At 46.3% G+C, this 13,201-nt stretch overlaps 1 long non-coding RNA gene across 1 annotated transcript; it reads right to left on the minus strand.

Moving 5' to 3' along the window:
* Positions 1-1,551: 1,551 nt before the first annotated feature.
* Positions 1,552-5,784, minus strand: LOC311590040. The gene is made up of 3 exons (XR_014776736.1): positions 5,713-5,784; positions 4,692-4,795; positions 1,552-2,290 (listed from the first exon to the last, which is right to left on the minus strand). It is a non-coding gene; the product is annotated as an uncharacterized lncRNA (long non-coding RNA).
* Between the last annotated feature and the right edge of the window lie 7,417 nt (positions 5,785-13,201).

The raw sequence follows: 13,201 nt of genomic DNA on the forward strand, positions 1-13,201 counted from the left end.
AGTGCCTAACAGCAAATAAAGGAAGGAAAGGAGGGAGGGAGGGAGGGAGGAAGGGAGGGAGGGAGGGAGGGAGGGAGGAAAAGAAAGAAGAAAGAAATGGCAGGGCCAGAGAAATGACCCAACAATTCACAGGATGTACTGGTCTTGTAGAATACTGGGATTCTGTTCCAAGCACCCATTTGGATGGCTCACAACTGCCTTGGAGATCTGATATCTCTGACTTCCTTTGTCACCTGCACTCACATACATATACCAACACAATGACACAAGAGAGAGAGAGAGAATGAAAGACAAATCATTTTTAAAGAGAAGAATAGAGGAGACAGGAAAGGAAAAATAAATAACTAATACTAATAATATATTGAATTTTTTATGTAAATACTAAATAATAGTAGAAAGGGTTCAAAAACACTGGCTTGGGAAAATGGCAGTAGTAAGTTCTTTTCTAAGTCCCATGACCTAGCCAGGAATGAGCAGTTGCTAGGTTTCTAGTACCAGGCATGATTTCCCTTCTGTGAAGTGGCCTTAAGCTCATTTGGACTTGGTTACCACCAAGATATAAGTACCACTATTGCACCTGTGGAGCTATCTTACCATGATGGCCATTGCTGTGTTCATAGGCATCACACTGCATAGGACTGCTGATTACTTTTCTCTCTTGACAGATAAATAAGATCTTCTGGTACTGCGGAAGCTAGTCCTCAGGGAGAAGGCTTCAGGCCAAAGTCATTTTTTCACTAAAATATCACTAATATTAAAAGATATTTTTAAAAGCTTGTTTTGTTAATAAAATAACATAAAAAATTTAAGTGTTGCTTTGTCTTTTCCATTATTCCAATATTTTGTGATCATCTTATACCATGAATAAGAGATTTCTATAATTATACATCTGAATATAACTAAACATATACATACATCTCTTGACAGAAGAGATAGCTGACAAAGGTTCACATAATGAAGATCCTGTAAGATTTAATAGAATTGATTTTTGAGATGCTATGGGTTCTATAAGAGACAAAACCGGGGAGAGAGAGATACATTTAATCTTTGTTGTCAGTTGGTTTTAAAAATCACCTAGACCCTTGTCTGCGAGGGTTTCCAGAGTGATTTAAACGAGGTGGGTAGACCCACCCTTAATGCAGGTGATACCCCTTTCCTGAGCTGGGTCTCAGACTGAATAAAGGGGGAAGGGAAGCCAGCGCAACACCAGCTTCCATCTACCACCCCCCCCCACCCCCCCACCCCACCCCACCCCCCCGTTTTCTGACTGCAGACACAAAGTGCCCAGCTGCTGTGGGCTCCTGCCACCATGCCATTCCTGTTATATAAGATAGCATAATATGTGGAAATTATTTACATATGTGTTTACATGCATCTCTTAAATGGATATATGTATCCATGTAAGAAAGCATAATATAGGGAAATTATGTATGTGTGTATAATATGCATATAAAAACATATCCAATGTGGCATTTTTGGCAAACCCTGATTATTAAACAAATTCGCTTTACCAAACAAAAACACATCTAGTTTCTTTCCTAAGAACACATTTATTGAATTCAAAGATATGATGGAAGTCTATGGTGCCAGAAAATGCCCATCCAATTAGGGGAAAGAACACAGTAAGAAATCAGAGGCATTTTCATCGTTTATCACCCTGTAGCCCGTCAGTGTTTTGCAACTGAGATTGAAACCTGTTTAGTTTTCTTCTGGCCGACTCTACAGTCTTTTGTTTCCACTTAGCAGATTAGAAGATGGATGCGTTTGAATTGACTTTACACACGGCCCTGCCCAGGAAGCCTGAGAACAGTTAACTGGGCTTCCTCAGCAAGACTTTCGCCTGTGCACAGCTTTTCCAGGTGCTAAGACCAGGGTAAAGATCTAATGAGAGTGGGCGGCCAAATGAACAGTCAGTGCGGTGAAGCAAGCAGCCCGCGCGACACAATTTGAGGACAAACCGAAGGGAAAACTACTCTCACCGTGGGTGGTAAGCATATGGACCTTGTTAACGCCGAGCGACAGGCTAGCTGGAACATTTCAGGGTTCAAGGAGGGTTCAGAGAATTCGTGGAGAAAACCCTCCAGCCAGCTGATGAGAGAGCATTGGATTGGTTGCGGGAGGCGGTCTTCCGTCTTAGCCCATCCGTCTTCCCCATCCTGAGCTGTCACCCAGCCTGACACAGCCAGAGATTCTTTCATTCTTCTCACAGGAAGGGGACCTCAACCCTGGCAAGCAGAGGGACTCTGACGACGACCTCCTCCGGGGTCTTGATACAACGCTCTCTCCTCGCCTAGGAGAGACAGGGACAGTGCTAAGAAATCAGATGCCTGGTTCTCTGTTATCCACAACAAAACCAATTTAAAACAGTAAAAAGAGGCCCTGGAGCCCTTCTAAGAGTCTTCCCGGGATTGAAAATAGCTCAGAAAGACCTCCTGGCCTAGTGTGTGCTCTTAAGCTTTAAACCCAAACTGGCTAACTCCAATGACTAAATGTGTAGCCTTCATTGAATAATTGATATGTTCAAGATTTTCCAGCTAAGTGCTTTTTTTTTTTTTTTTTTTTACTAAAAGCAAAATTTTAAAAAGAAAGCACAGAGTGTGGCTGTGGAAGTGGTTCAATGGTAAGAGAGATTACTGCGCAAACAGGAAGAGTTAATTTCCAGCCTGGAGCACACACATTAAAAGCCCAGCGTGACCTATGCATGCTACATGCCCAGTGCTGGGGAAGGGGAGGGGCGCGGTGTAGACAGCTTCATCTAAGTGGTGAGATTCTGAGAGGCCCTATCCCAAGGCAATACTGCAAAATGTACTAGTTGAAGACACTGCATGTCCCGCTCTGGCCCTCACACACACATAGCTGCACGCTTACATGCAGGCACTACACACACATACACCTCGCATAGGCACCCAAAAGTATGTGTGCTCACTCACGTTAACGGTTTGCTTGCAGATCAAACCTACAGCCTGAGCACTGCCCATCACCAGGTATAAGACTTGAGGAAAGCAGCTGAGCGGTGGTGGCGCACGCCTTTAATCCCAGCACTCGGGAGGCAGAGGCAGCCAGATCGCTGTGAGTTCAAGGCCAGCCTGGTCTACAAAGTGAATCCAGGACAGCCAGGGCTACACAGAGAAACCCTGTCTCAAAAAAACAAAAAACAAAAAGACATGAGGAAAACACTAACACGTCTCTTGGAGCACTTCCAGCGCAGGAGACTCTCCCATATGACTCCATGGCATTAATAACGACCTTCCTCATTAACTAGGCCCTCAGAGCCCACTCCTGAGCTTACTCCTTGGCTCCCACATCCATCCCTTGAGATCCCACGTGTGGAGTGGCAGCAGGGAGAGGGTGTTTCCGCTCTCCAGAGCCGGGATCCCATTGGCCCTACACACTGTGAAGAGGCCTGCCTCCTCCTTATTTCTACCTGGTGACAGATAAAGGGTCCTTGTCTGAGAATGTCAATTTGGAAGACAAAGGGACCAAGAAATTAACCTTACAGCTAAAACTAATTTGTTTGTTTGTTTGTTTGTTTTTGTTTTTCCAAGGCAGGGTTTCTCCATGTAGCTCTGGCTGTCCTGGAACTCACTCTGTAGATCAAGGCTGACCTCGAACCACTGAGATCTGCCTGCCTCTGTCTCCCAAAAGCTGGGATTAAAGAACATTAAAGTAATGTTCTCAATGAGGACAGTATTTATGTCAAAGGATCTAAGACTAAACGTCACCCTGCGCCTTATAGCAAACGGCGTTTCAGCATGATTCCCCCACCTCCTTAGGGAAAACCCTCACTTAACGCTAGCACAGAGGTTGGCACGCCAGGCTGTGCAGAGGGCTGCATGGCATGCACTCTCTACTGTGAAGCCTTATGAAGTTTATTTACGCTTCTCTGGCTCTCTGCTTTCTTGCCTGACAAAGCGATATATCCCCCTCTAAGAACTGAATGAGTAAGTGACTGCCTATTCTTCACCAAAGCCAGGGTGCCATCCCCAGCACCCCTACATAGGCATAATGGCACACCGTTGTGATCCTAGCACGCAGGAGGCAGAGGGGGGAAGGTCAGGAGTTCTGGATCATCCGTCACTACATAATCAGTTCAAGGCCACTCTGGGATACCTGAGACGCTATGAAAACAAAATACAATAGGGATTCCTAGGGTTGTATCTCGGTGGCAGAGCACTCACCTCGTGTGCATAATTAGGTTTAAGCCCTGATACTAGGGGGGAAATAATTAAATGAACAAATCTCTGTTTGGTTTATCCTGTGCTGTTATTTTACATAGAACTGTTCCTGCTTCCGTCCTATGGTAAAGGATCTTCGTTCCTTCTGTTCTTGCTTTTATTGGGCTAAACATGATTGTTTCATCACATACAGCACAGCACAGGGGTGGGGGATGGGGATTTGGGGGGATTGAGGGGGAGAGGGGAGCCAGTCTGAGCATAGTCACACAGGGCCCTACTGGCTTTGGAACCCTAACTCCCTTCTGCAGCTCCCTGCGTCCCGCCTAGTTCTCCATATGGCAAGGAGAGGACACATCACCCCCAGGAACTGTTCAAAGTTGTGGCTTAGGCTGCAAGTTTCCTCCAACATCTAGCCTCTTCTTTTTTACAGACTTAATTAAAAGTATAACTGGGCATCCAGCCAGCTAGTAAACAGACTGGGGCCAGCTTCACAGAGAAACGTCACGTCAATCTCACCATCCCAGAAGCAGAAGGAGCCTGCCGGTACCTTCGGGCTCTGCTGTCAACATCTGGAAACTGCTGATATCTTCATCAATGAAGTTGTATTTTGTACGTAAATTCTGTAAGGCAATGGCACGTGTTGGGGAGCAGATGAAGCCCTCAATGGTGGTATGGCTTCTTTCTACCTTACTTGTAGGTACCACTCACTCACAGTGCCGCATGAGCACAGAACGCAGGGGGACTCTGTTGGGTCGGAGTTCCAGAAGTGTCTGTTATGTCTATGACTGAGTAGATGCACACGGGGGTATGGTGGCTGGGGGGGGGGGGGGGAGGGCACCCTTATCACCCAAACCAGAACTGCTTTTAGCAAAGAGTGAAAACAGCAGAGTTCTGAGAAACACAAGTGACTTAAGGATCCCTGGGCATCCTTGCTTCTGCTATGACAAAAGTGGTGACACAGAAAGAAAGAGAACAAAGGGCACCCACACCCTTGGCAGCCCAGGCCCTCCTGACTCAGCAGGAGCAGACCTTGCGCACACTGAGCAAATTCTTTTTTTAAGATGTGTTTTATTGTGCCAGGTGCCATAGCACAATATAATACTGTAATCCCAGCACTCGGGACACAGAGGCAGAGAACTCTGAGTTCGAGGCCAGCCTGGTCTACAAAGCAAGTCCAGGATAGCCAAGGCTACACAGAGAAACCCTGTCTCAAAAGAACAAACAAACAAAAAGATTTGTCTTATTTTTCAACTATGTGTATGTGTGTATGTGTATGTGTGTGTGTGTGTGTGTGTGTGTGTGTATGTGTGTGTGTGTGTGTGTGTGTGTGTGTGTGTGCAAGCACGCTCACACATGGGTGAAAGTTCCCAAGGAGGCCAAAAGAGGGTGTAGGATCCTCTGAAGTTGGAGTTTATTAGCAGTTGTGAGCTGCCAGATGCAGGTGCTATGAGCTAAATTCCAGTCCTCTGCAAGAGCACTCTTAACCACTAAGCTATCTCTCCAGCCCCAGAAACGTCTTTTTAATTGAGATACAAACCTGGTATGGCAGTTCGTGCCTATGAGTCCAGAACCTGAGTGTTAGGAGCAAGAAGACAGTCTGAGGCCAGCCTGGACTGCATGTGACTCTGCCTCAAAAGGAGTTTGAGTTGGTTTTGTGATATTTTTCATCATTCCATGAAAAAAAGGAAAATACAAATGCATGAGTTATTAAATATGAATTGTCATATTTCTCTGTTTGGGGGTAAAAATGAAATGTTCCTTTGCTTATATTTAAAGTTTAAATTGTAATTTGGACACATGATGTGAAACTCACAAAAAATCAATAAGAAGTTTTTTTGGTTTTTTTTTTTTAAGTTATATGGTCACCAGAGCTCTGGCACAGTGGTCAGGCCTGAGTTTGTTCCCAGAAGCCACATCTGGCATCTCAGAGCCACCTAATGCTCCAGTTCCAGGCGATCCGGTGCTTTCTTCTGGTTTCCTCAGCCTCCTGCACAGGCTGCACACATGCACACAGATGCACAGAAATAGCCACAGATAAAAGTAATGACGAACATTTCTTAGAAGTTGGTATTGTACTGGATCAAAATCAAACTGCAAAATTCATCATAGTTTTTGTCTTTACTAAGAATAACATTAAGTAGTAAAAATACAATAAGAGGAAGATCATTTTCAAAGATTTATGCTTTCATAACTTTAATGAGGAAGTAAAAAGTTGTTCTACATTTCTGCTTCACACTGAGCACCTCAAACCGTGAAACAAGCCTTGACAGCAACTATATTTCCTCAGCCTCCCTTGCAGCTATGTGTGGCATGTAACTTAATTCATTTCCTCAGCCTCCTTTGCAGCTATGTGTGGCATGTAACTTTGCAGCTATGTGTGGTACGTATCTAAACTCAAGAGGAGTCCTGTGGGGGCTAAGCAGATAGCTGTCAGTAAAGCACTCACCTTGTAGCATGAAGACCTGAGTTCATTGCCCAGAAGCCCCATGAGAAAGTCAGGTGTGGCGGTGTACACTTGTAATCTCAGCCCCGGGAAAGCAGAGACTGGCAGATCCCTGGGGCCCACCAGCTAGCCAGCCTAGTCTACTCAAGCAAGCCCCAGGCCACTGTGAGGGGGGGAAATGGTGAACAGCACCTGAGGAGTGATATCCAAGAACATCCTCTGGCCTCTATTAAGACACACACACTAGCCCAGTGCAGTGGCGCACACCTGTAATCCCAGCACTCCGGAAACAGAGGCAGGCAGATCTCTGTGAGTTCAACATCCTGGTCTACAAAGCGAGTCCAGGACAGCCAAGGCTACACAGAGAAACCCTGTCTTGAAAAGCCAAAAAGAATAAAGACATGCACAACTATACAAGCACACATCGTCATACCTACACACACACACACACACACACACACACACACACACACACACACACACTGTGGTAACATGAAGAATTCCCCCCAGAGAGATCAAGCACAGCCCTTTGCACTGTTCTTTGACCCCTCCCACCTGTAGTGGGGACACTGTCACCTTTTACAGAGAATCACCTACCGAGACAGATGAAGCAGTGATCTTGAAGGAGCTGGGATCCACCCAGACTGGGGTCCAAACTAGACCTGGGCTAGAACACAGTACTCGTGCTTTGTAACATGGATCTCAGTAATGTTCTCTCCAGTGGTGTGTTTGCCTTTATTGTCAACCAACCTGTGCCCAGATTAGTGCCTGTTACTGTCTGTCTATCGGGCAGCTTTTAACGCAGTTGTGCAAGGAGACATTATTCTTCACGTCTTCCTTGGGCTCAGCACCCTTACACCATCCACAGTCTCTCTCAAGGGGCCATTGCCTCAAGTCACTGCTTCCTGTGCTTGGCTGCCCAATACACGCCTGAGGGTGCCAGCTGAACCAGTTGTGTTTTCATTGCACAGCTGCGACAGAAGCTGAGCTCCAACACTGGCATGGTGAATGCTTAAATCATTTTGATAAAATGAGTATTGATGTCTTCAGCTAACGTGCAGCCCTAAGAAGAAACGCCGTGCTCCTCAGCAGATCTCAGCGGGAAATCTTGAAGACCCCTTGAGAAGGCAGCTCTCTGCCGGCATGCTTCCATGTCCTTCCCCCAGAATTAAAGCATCAGACTTCAGCCAGGCATGGTGGCGCATGCCTTTAATCCTAGCACTCAGGAGGCAGAGGCAGGCAGATCTCTGTGAGTTCAACATCCTGGTCTACAAAGCTAGCCCATGACAACCAAAGCTAACACAGAGAGACTCCGTATCGAAAAGCAAAAACAAACAAACAAAAAAATTAAAAGCATCAGACTTCAGCAAACTTGGGAGCAGCCTGATTCTCCACACTCATGACAAATGTGCAAGACCTAACGTCAGTGTGCGTTCACTCATGGAATATCACAGAGCTTATCTAAATCTGCCCAGTGAAGGGCATTTGTTGATGCTTCATTCTCCCTTTCCAGCTGGACTGACTGCCCCGGATACATTAAAGATAAAAATGGCAAGGCGCTGATAGTGCCATTACTCACAACTTAGTTATTTTGAGGGCGGAGGCTGTCTTTATGTATCTTTCTTATATCTCACAGTTATATAGCATGGCCGTCGTTTGACAAGTGCTCATTAAATGCTTACTTAATCAACAACAGAATGACGAAGCAACACCATTGAGGAAGTGCCCGCCTGACAAGGAGTCTTAATTTAAGCCCTGGAACCCCTGTGTCGTGTCCCTAAGTGGGCTATCTCTATCAACCCCCTTCCCCTAAAGCTCAGAGGCTATCCCAGAAGAAAGGACTGAAAGAATTGCAAGAGCCAGAGAACCAGAGAACGGGGAAGAGTCATGTGAAATACTGTCTTCTGGGCAGGACATGGCCATTGCATCCACATACTCACGGTAGCCATGGTTACCAGCACAAGATGAAGCTGGCAGCACCGGTGGCCATCCAGCATGCAGCGCTGGCTGGGCTCAATGGACAGGGCACAAGGCAGGGAGCGCCATGCTAGGCGTGTGCTTGCATGGGCAGGAAAGGATAGCTGGAGGTGGATATGACCAAGACACATGCTTATGTGTATCAAACTGTCACAAAATAAATAAAAATACCCGCTTTCTTTAAGCAGTGGAGGCTGGAGAGAGAGCTTACGAGCTAAGAGCACCTCCGCTCTCCTGGAGAACCGTGGTTTGATTCCCAGCACCCACATGAAGTTACTTCCACATGTAACTTCTGTTCCAGGAGATCCAACCTCTCCTGGCCTCCTAGGGCACCAGGCACACACATGGTGCACAGACATACATGCAGGAAAGCATCGCACATAAAAATAATAATAATAAACAATTTTAATTTTTAAAAGAGTGAAAAGGCTAATTTGGGGCTCTGGGCATACTTTTGGGGCTACTTTATCGGGTTCTTATATCTCTACCTCCCTTCCAACCCTTATCCCACCCTAATCCCTTCCATTCCCCTCAACACTAGGGAGAGGAGAAAGGTTCAAGGGAAAAGGGGGTGTCGATCGCATTAGAATACTTCCTGCTGATTGGGCTCTTTGAGGCAAGTCCAATCTTCTTAGTCAGGATATCCAGCAGTTCAGCAATCCAGCAAAACAGCAATAGCAAGTACAACAGCAAATGCAGCAGCAGATGAACCAGCAGCATGGGGTGCAGCAGCATGGGGTGTAGCAGCAGGGGTGCCACAGCAGGGATGCAGCAGCAGGGGATGCAGCAGCAGGGGGTACAGCAGCGGGGGTGTAGCAGCAAGGGGTGCAGCAGCAGGGGTGCCACAGCAGGGATGCAGCAGCCATCTCAGGCCCTCTTGAGGCTCTCCCATTTATACCCTCTTCATAGTCCCCAGAATTAAACTATCTTCAGCTGGCAAGGATCACGCCCCTGCTACTGCACAAGGCAAATCATAATCATCTGCTGTGAAGCGGTCTCTTATCCCACACCCGGGATTAAATCAAAAACATATTCACATAATATAACTGGATTTTTAAAAAACCAAAACTCCCGCTACAGCAAGATAGTTCAGTGAATAAAGGTGCTTGCCACAAAAGCATTCCTGAACTCATATAAAGGTGGAAGGAGAAAACCAATTCCCAAAAATGGTCCTCTGACCTTCTCATGTGTGCTGTGGCACACTCACATGCATGAATACACACATACACATGCACACTAATAATAATAATATTATTATTATCATCGTCAATAACAATAACAAATGTTCATTTTTTTAAGTGGCATACAGCCAGGCAACATGGTGGCACACACCTTTTATTCTAGCATTTGGGAAGCAGAAGTGTAAGACTCTCTGTGAGTTTGAGGCAAGCCTGCTTTATATAGCAAGTTCCAGTCCAGCCAGGCATAAGCAGTGAGACACTGTCAAAAAAAGAAAAAAAGAAAAAAAAACAACTCACTTGTAATTCCAATGCTGAGGAATCTACCTCAGGCAGATCCCTGACGCCCAGTGCCCAGTCAATCCAGCCTACTTAGTGAGTTCCAGCCAATGACAACCCCTGTCAATGCTGGGCAATGACACCCAAAGTTGTCTTTTGGCATCTACATATATCTTAGTTTGGGTTACTACTGCTGTGATGAAACACCATAACCAAAAAACAAGCTGAGGAAAAGGCTTATTTGGCTTACAGTTCCACGTCATATTCCATCACTGAAGGACAGGAACTCACACAAGGCAGGATCCTGGAGGCAGGAGCTGATGCACAGGCCATGGAGGGGTGCTGCTTTCTGGCTTGCTCCTCATAGCTTAGTCAGCTTTCTTATAGAACCCAGGACCACCAGCCCAGGAATGGTACAACCTATAACAGGCAAAATGCCTTACAGCTGCATGTTATGGAGGCATTTCCTCAGCTGAGGGCTCCTCCTGTCAGATAACTCTAGTTTGAGTCAAGTTGGTGTAAAACTATCCAGGACAACATGGATGCACCACATATACATGTACAGATACATACACAAACACACACATACACACACACAATACAGTGTTAGCAGATGCTCACAAAACCTATTAAAATGCCCAACTTTTAAGAGTTTGTGAATTTTCTAACGCCAAATAAGCAAATTTTATAGCCCCGTGTCAGAAAGCTAATGTGGTCAAGAATACACAAGCAAAATACTGGCCTCAGACTGTGTAGCTCGTGCCACACCCTGCTTCTTCAGAATCCATCCTTTCAGTGAAGAAGGCAGAATAGGGGAAACATTTGAATTAGCGAAAGCTTTGTAGCTTTAGAGGAAGGGCTTGCCACAATCAATTCTCCAAGACACAGTCCTACAGAGCGCCCTTTGTCTGGTGTTTGATTTGCTCTTGATGAGATCATGAGTCCTCAGCATCTGGGGGAGGGAACAGTACACAAGAAGTTAAGGGCTTGAATTAAGCCATTGGGTGTTGGTGAGTGTCATGGGCACCTATTGTCTGGATCCTTTCAGCATCACCATCCCCTGTCCTTGGTTTAAAAAAAAAAAAAACAAAGCCAAACGAATAAACAAACAAAACATCAATTCTTTGTTAGTCCTGTTTTGTGTTTTAGTATGGGGGTTTTTTTCCCCCTAAGATTTCTTTCTTTCTTATTTGATGCCTATGAATGTTTGCACTGTGTGTGTGCATGGTGCCCATAGGGGCCAAAAGAGGGAATTTGAGCCCCCTAGAATTAAAGTTACAGATGGGCGAAAGCCACTATGGGTGCTGGGAACCCACCTGGGTCTTCTACAAGAGCAGTCAGTGCTCTTCACCACCGAGCCACCTCTCCAGGCCCCCAGAAGAGGTTTATAATAGAAAATAGTGGTGATTAGCCACCCTTGTGCCTCATACACACAATCTCAGTAGTTGGTGAAAGCTGCCAGATGTGGGAGACTGAGACAAGACTACTGCTGTAAGTTTCCAAACCAGAGTTATCTACATAGTGGGTTTCAGGTTAGCCTGGGCTGTAAATAAGAGTCTGTGTCTAAGAACAGGAGGAAGAGGAGGAGGAGGGGGAGGAATAGAGGCAAGGGAGGAGGAGACCGATGAAAGAAGGAAGGAAGGAAATAAGGAAGGACTGAGGCCGGGCGGTGGTGGCACACGCCTTTAATGCCAGCACTCAGGAGGCAGAGACAGGCGGATCGCTGTGAGTTCGAGGCCAGCCTGGTCTACAAAGAGAGTCCAGGACAGCCAAGGCTACACAGAGAAACCATGTCTCGAAAAACCAAAAAAAGAAGGAAAGAAAGAAGGAAGGAAGAAAAGAAGGAAGGAAGAAAAGAAGGGGGAGAGAGAGAGAGAGAGAGAGAGAGAGAGAGAGAGAGAGAGAGAGAGCACACCTCACCTGAAACCAAGTATGACTTTATTCTTCCTTGTCTGCTTGACTGGATCACCTAGGAGATACAGCTCTGGGCGTGTCCATGGCAGTGCTGCCAGAGAGGACATCCCCGACTGTGGGTGCTACTATCCTAGGGGTTGGGTACTGCACTGAATAAACACAAGAAAGGAAGATGCACAACAGCAATCGTCTCTCTCTACTTCCTGACTGTAGACAGAGCGTGATGCCACTCTCCTGCCACACTTTACCCCAGTGAGAGACTGTGCCCTCAAACATGTGATCATAAATAAATTCTCCCTTCTGTCCCCCTCCCCTTGAGTGTCTTTTCGCCGTGTGCTTATCACAGTAGTAATTAATATGCTGGCTTTGGCCGCAAATAATGTCATATAGTGGCTCCCGGTGTCCTAGTACTAGAGACCTGACACTGTCGGCCGCTCTGCTTTCTCTGTCTCATTTCTCTTTCCTTTCCATCACTACAGACAGTTGCCACACCGGGCTAGCGGATACCATGAGTACTGGGAGTCCTCCTAATGTGAGAAGGACTTGACCGGCCTGATCTGGGTCACACACACACCCTCTGGTCCTCAAAGACAATTGAGTGGGGTCACCGTTCCGCTCAGATTGGACACCTAGTAAATGAAAAGGTTCAGTGCTCCCAAGAAAGAGCTGAAAATCCAGGGGCGTTTCCACAGTGACTGTTAGCTGCAGTCCACCTAGGCAAGATGCTTTAGGCTACAACTGAAGGAGGACCCCAAGGAGGAAAAGTAAAAGGTATGGCGGGGACACTTGTTTGTCTAACCAAAGGGCCTCAGGAAGTGTGAGCCAGGCTCCATCCCTTGTCGGCTTGGTTTTAGGCTCTGCTTCCTTCTTCATGTTGGCTTCATTGTCCCAGACTGTTTGTTAGTTAGTTGGTTTATTTGTTTCACACAGATAATACGGCAGCTACTGGGAGCCTTCAGGCTCACATCCTTACGGTTTGCTCTCAAGGCAAAAGGTGCTCTCACCCGCAGCTCCAAAGAAAGATCAGATATGGTTGACCATAACTGAGTGAAATCCTGACCTCCTGGACCAACGCAACTCATCTCAGGGAAGTGACGTGCCATGATTGGTCCAGCCTGAGTTAGGTATTCACTTCAAAGTCAGGAGGCAAGCTCAGACATAAGAATGGCAGCCCCACCTTTGATAGAATGGCTGTGCAAAGGAAGCATTCCTCTAAATCACAGCCCCCAGGCACA

Source organism: Acomys minous (genome assembly GCF_964271855.1).
Source record: "Acomys minous genome assembly, chromosome: 19".
Lineage (NCBI taxonomy): Eukaryota > Metazoa > Chordata > Mammalia > Rodentia > Muridae > Acomys > Acomys minous.